Here is a 6,123-nt window from a genome sequence, read left to right as displayed (position 1 = left end):
CTTCCTTCCTCCCTCCCTTCCTTCCTCCCTCCCTCCCTTCCTTCCTCCCTCCCTCCCTCCCTCCCTCCCTCCCTTCCTCTCTCCCTCATTCTTTACTTCTTTTGATTGCAGGAATAAAGGGCCTCTTTTATAAGACAGTTATATTTTTGCTTGAGTTACTGTTTATATTACATGTAATATAAACCTATACCTCTGTAAATCTTCAGTGCTCAAATGTAAGCTTCTTTAGAGCAGGGACTGTTTTAATTTTCTTCTTTGTATCTCTAGTGCTTAACACAGTGTTTGGCACAAAGTGGGTATTTAACATTTATCAATGGATTCTATGAAGATTCCTGAGGGGAACAAGAGTTTGAACATTTCTTTCTATATTTTTATTTCCAAATGGTTGAGTTAAAGCAGAAATTTTAGAGCATGCCTGACTTTGTTAGCCTTTCTATATATTTTTAAAAGAATTTTTAAATCATCAATTAGAATTTGCTTCATATCTTTATATCCTAACTTGAGGAAAATAAAATCAATGTGTATTTATAAGAGAGAACTACTACAACTGAATTCTGAAACCCACTTAGCATTCCCCGCTTTCTTTAAAAAAATAATTAATTAAGACTATTTTTCACATGGATACATGATTCATGTTCTTTCCCTCCCCTCCTCCCACCCCCTCTAATAGCCAATGAGCAATTCCACTGGGTTTTACATGTATCATTGATCTAGACCTATTTCCATATTATTTACATTTGCACTAGAGTGATCGTTTAGAGTCTACATCCGCAATCACATACCCATCGAACTATGTGATCAAGGAAATGTTTTTTTCTTAGGTGTTTCTACTCCCACAGTTCTTTCTCTGGTTGTGGATAGTGTTCTTTCTTATAAGTCCCTCAGAGCTGTCCTGGGTCATTGCATCTCTGCTAGTAGAGAAGTCCATTATGTTCAGTTGTGCCATAGTGTATCCTCCCTGGTTTTTTAAATGCTTACCTTCTTTCTTAGAATTGATACTAACTATTGGTTCCAAGAGAGAAGAAAGGTAAAGGCTAGGTAACTGGGATTAAGTGATTTACCCAGAATCAAACAGCTAGGAATTATCGGATTTGAACTCGGTACCTCCTATATTTAATCCTGGCTCTCTATTCACTGAGCCACCTAGCTGCCCCTGTTTTGTTTCACATGATTAAGCAGAAGTTCCTTAAGTATAGGGGTGGGAAGGTGAAAGAATGGACTTTGATTGATATCAACAGAGAAATTTAACCATATTGATAAATTCAGGGGTCCTCTGAAGTACTGAAAAAAATAGATTTAAAATATTTAACAATATATTGTTTCAAGAAAAAAGTCAATAGTTCCAAGTGCTTCTTAGTTCATTACATACTACCCAGTATAGTGCTTCTTGGATCCCTAGGTTTTTTCAATATTTGGAAAGGAGTTTGATTTAGTAATCTGTCTGTGTGTCTATCTGTTTGTCTATCTTATCTATCTATCTTTCTATCTATCTTTCTATCTATCTATCTATCTATCTATCTATCTATCTATCTATCTATCTATCTATCTATCTATCTATCCATGTTGTTTTCTTTTCCTTTTAAACCTTTACCTTTTGTCTAAGAATGAATACTGTGTACGGGTTCCAAGGCAGAAGAGTGATAAGGGCTAGGCAATGGGGATCAAATGACTTGTCTAGGATCACACAGCTAGGAAGTATTTAGATTGTTTTCTATATTAGTTCACTATTTTGTACACCCATGAAGGATATTTTTAGTAAAAGCACCCAGTGCCTTATAAATAGTAGCTGCATTACACATTCTTATTAAATAAAGGTTAAGACACAGAAAACTTAAGAATTGCAGTGAATTTCCTCATGTTATTTAGGTCTTCTCCCCTTAAAATAATTTAAAGAAAGGTATGTGGTAATACAGACTCTTACTTCTAACTCCTTTAATAAATTAAGTATTATTATCTTGGCAAATTATGTTTTCCCTTTGTTTTGGTGTCCTTAAATGATAGTTTTAAATGCCCTGCTTTCCTCAGAGTACTGTTCAGAATGAATAGCCTGATGTTGAAATCCCACTCTGCACTTTGGCCTCTTTCCCAGACCTTGTTTGTATCATCAACAAATATTTGAGGGCTCCATAGATGCTTAACATTGTACGTGGTGTTGCTACTTGATGAGCCAAATGATTTAACAGTATAACCAAAAAGAAAGCTAGTTTCAGGTTATGCATTTATGATTTTTCATGTTGGGCATGCCGGATTCCTGCCTAATCTTAGTGCCTATAATGAACATGACCTATTTTTTAATTTTTTTCACTTATGTCCTAGATTTAAGGAAGGGAGGAGGGGAGGAGTAGGAACTTATTTAACAGTTCCTAATTACTTAATTCCAAAATGGTTTGATATTTTAAAAATAAAATTTTAGCATTATTTGCATTGTAGGCAACTGGTCAATTAATACCTAGATTTGGAAAAGTAGTTTTATGCTATGCCAAAATATAAAACCACTTTTTGTTCAATGCAATTCTGTGCATTGGATTTTGTTATTTGAGTCCTGCATTAATATTTGGGCAAATGGAATCTCCAGGTTCAAAGTGTGGTTTAAATAGGTTCTGTGTATTCTATGAAATAAAACATGCACAACCCAGGATGGCGAATATGACATTTGAGGAGGTGGTTAGAGAAATTTGACCCCTAAACATTGGTGAATCTGTGATTCTGATTTTCCTTTCTCAATGGGGTGGCTTGATTTAAAATTCTTCTTGTGTTTCCTGAACACTTATTATGCATTTGACTGTTTTAGGCACTGTGGAATTTAATGAAAATATGCTCTATATGGCTCCTTACTTCAAAGAGCTGACAATCTAGCTGGAGCATTAATGTATGTACGTGAAAAGTTAAATTATACAAGGTAATTTGTTGAGAGATAAATATAATAAACAAAGAGTATGATAATTAAGGAGGAAGATCTCTGTAGACCAAAATGGAGTATATACAGCCAGATTCCAAGTAAGCTAAATAATAGATCTACTTAAGTGGTCAAATATTTGTTGAATTTGAATTAAAAAGTAAAACAGTGGTTTGACATTGTTTTTAATTGTTTAAAACACTAAAAAATGAAAAAATGAAAATATTGGTCATTGGTTCCAGCCCAGCGGAAATGTACATTGTGAAATTGATTAATGTGAGAGGTTCAGGATCTGGTTATTTATTTGGAAGTTCCTGCAAGAAGCCTTTCCCAGTACTCTTTAATCTTAGTGTCTTCTGCCTGAGGTACTCCACAGTTTTTTTCTGTCTGTATATACTAGGACCGTATATGATGCAAACTCAACACAGGAATTCGGGAATACGTATGATTGTCAATCAAAAGTAATAAAGGCATAAAAAATATGTGAAATAAACATTTTAAATTATGGCCTAACTCCACACCATTTTCTCAGACAGCATAAATAGGCTTGTATCAATTCACCCAATTATGATCATTCTTTTTCTGAGAAGGATTTGTGTGAGTCATAACATTATTTTGAGCCAAACATTAGCTCTTGCATCAGTCATCATATGTCCCTATCACATCACAATAGAGCTTCTCTTTCTTTCATTAATACTATTTATGCCAAAGCACAAGAGTAGTGATGCTGGTAACTCTGATAACACTAAGAAAAATCTTAAAGTGTGTAGGTATGTTGGTATAAGAAATACTTATTAATTAATGAGATTTGCTTTTATGTGCACTTTTCAACTTACATGAAGGGTCTTAGAATGTATTTTTTGCTGGTTGTATAATAGTAGATAGCTGCCCCATAAATAATATTTTTGGAAGATTGATTAGGTAGCAATGTACAAGATGGCTCAGATAAAAGCATTATTAAATATTATAGCTAGAAAGGAACATTAAGAATTAATCTAGTTTAATTTGTTTATTTTGCGATAGAGAAGACTGAGGTCCACATAGGTAATATATTTAAAGTGCTTTGCCAACTTTGAAGTGCTAAATTAATTAAAATTATTATCATTATTGTTTTTTCTTGTTCTCATTATTATTATTGCCCAATCACCCAGTCACTGGAGGAACTAAAATTAAAATCCAAATATTATGACACTTTTTTTTCCTTTTTACTATATCAGGCCTCTGGAAAGGGCTTGGATAGTTAGGGGATCAATTTTAATAATCCAGATGTGTAATCATAAAGGAAGTAGATTAGAGTAGTGGGAGTAAGAATGAAAAGAAAGGGATGATACAAGATTATTAAAAAGGAAGAATTGATAGCACTCAGAGGAGAGTCAATAATTGCTCCCCAATTTTTGGACAACAGACCTGAAAACTGAAATAAATATAAAGAGGCCTGGAAAGGAAAATCAGTTTTGAGGAAAATGTTATTAACTCAGTTTTTATTCATTCATCAAGTATTTATTAAATGCTTACTCTTTGTTAGGTATCACACCTAGCATGATACAAAGGAATCATACATTAGGGATACAAAGGCAATAATAAAACTGTCTCTGCCCTCAAGGACAGATCAGATTTCATTAAAGAATTTTAGAGATTTTTATAGGTTGTTGAAACATTCAAATAGAAGAAATGTAGACATCTGGAGATGTAGAAATAGAATGTGGAGAAGGAAAGATTCTGATACGTAGTCCAAAATTTATTCTGTGATCACTACAGGAATAGAGATGGTTAGCAATGTGTGTTTTCCTTGATATAAACCTTGACTTTATCATTTAGTTTGTCTTGGCTTGTGATGTATCCTGAACTTTTGACTCATCCTGTTTTTTTTAGTCTGAGTATCTTTCTTCCACATTGTCCTGATGGAAACTTTCAACTATTTAAAAAAGTCATGTTATTTTCACTTTAGAATTAACTTGAGGTTCTTAAAACAGTTATTGAATGAAAAGTTTGATTTTTAACATGTTTATACCTGTGTATCTCTTAATATTCACAAAGCAAGTAGGTGGAGCAGTGAATAGAATCTGGGCCTGAAATCCCCTCAAAAGTCCTGAGTTCAAATCTAGCCTTACACACTTATTAGCTTTGTGATGCTGACCATGTCACTTAATTTTCTTTGCTTATATTTTCTTATCTGTAAAATGAGCTTGAGAAGGAAATGGCAGGCAACTCCACTATCATTGTGAAGAAAACTCCAAATGAGGTCATGAAATGTTGAACACAATTGAAAAATGACTGAATCTCTTCATCACTATCTATACTAGAATATAATTATATTTTAGGATTAGATGTATTATTGAATGCTTTGTTAGAATATAAACTTTTAATTGCTTTGGGATTTATAATTATGTAAAGTTTTAGGTAAATTTTATGGAATGAAGAAAACCAAGAACTCATATTTTGCTTACTCACAGATAAACTACTATGGAACATACCAATTTTTACTTTAACTCTATGCCCTCACTTCCTTAAAAACTTCACAAATCATTAGTGATCAAACACTTAATGGTGAAGTTCTTTAAGTATCAACAATATATACTAAAAAATCTTTAAACATTTGTTAAATATCTCTTTTGTTCCATTCACTGTGCTATCAAGAAAAGCAAAAAATCCCCATTCCCTCAATGAGCTTACTTTCTGGTGGAATGAAGTCAACATGCCAACAAACTATGGATATACTACATACAGACATACAAACAAACACACACACACACACACACACACACACACATGTAAATGGGAGATAATCTCAGAGAGAAAACACTAGTATTAAAGAGTGTGTTGAAGTGAACCAGGAAAAGCTTTTTTCAGATGACCCTTTAAATTTTTCCTTAAGGGAAGCCAAGAGAGAGAAATAAAGAGGGAGAGAATTGCAGATATGGGGTGGGGACAGCCCAGTATCTGGATGGCCCAGGACTGGAGACTTCAAACATTTACTAGCTATGTGACCTTAGGTAAGCCATTTAACTCCAGTTCCCCAGCTTTTACCTCTCTTCTGCCTTGGAACCAATATTTAGTATTGATTTTGAAGACTGAAGGGTATGGATTTTTAAAAAATGTTTGGAGGATGAAGCGTTTTGTGGGAGGAACAGTGAGGAAGTCAGAGTGTTTTTGGATTGTCGAATATATGGAGGGAAATTAGGTCAATCAATTAATAAACATATTAAGTGCTTCCTATGTACTAAGCA

General features: G+C 33.7%; 1 protein-coding gene across 1 annotated transcript in view; it reads left to right on the top strand.

Moving 5' to 3' along the window:
• The window catches only part of SHROOM2 (shroom family member 2), a 258,104-nt gene that overhangs the window by 126,203 nt on the left and 125,778 nt on the right, over positions 1 to 6,123 (top strand). The window lies entirely within an intron of this gene.

Source organism: Gracilinanus agilis, chromosome 3 (assembly GCF_016433145.1).
Source record: "Gracilinanus agilis isolate LMUSP501 chromosome 3, AgileGrace, whole genome shotgun sequence".
Taxonomy (NCBI): Eukaryota; Metazoa; Chordata; class Mammalia; order Didelphimorphia; family Didelphidae; genus Gracilinanus; species Gracilinanus agilis.
The sequence above is the reverse complement of the archived record's forward strand: the minus strand, read 5'-3'. Positions and strand labels throughout refer to the sequence as shown.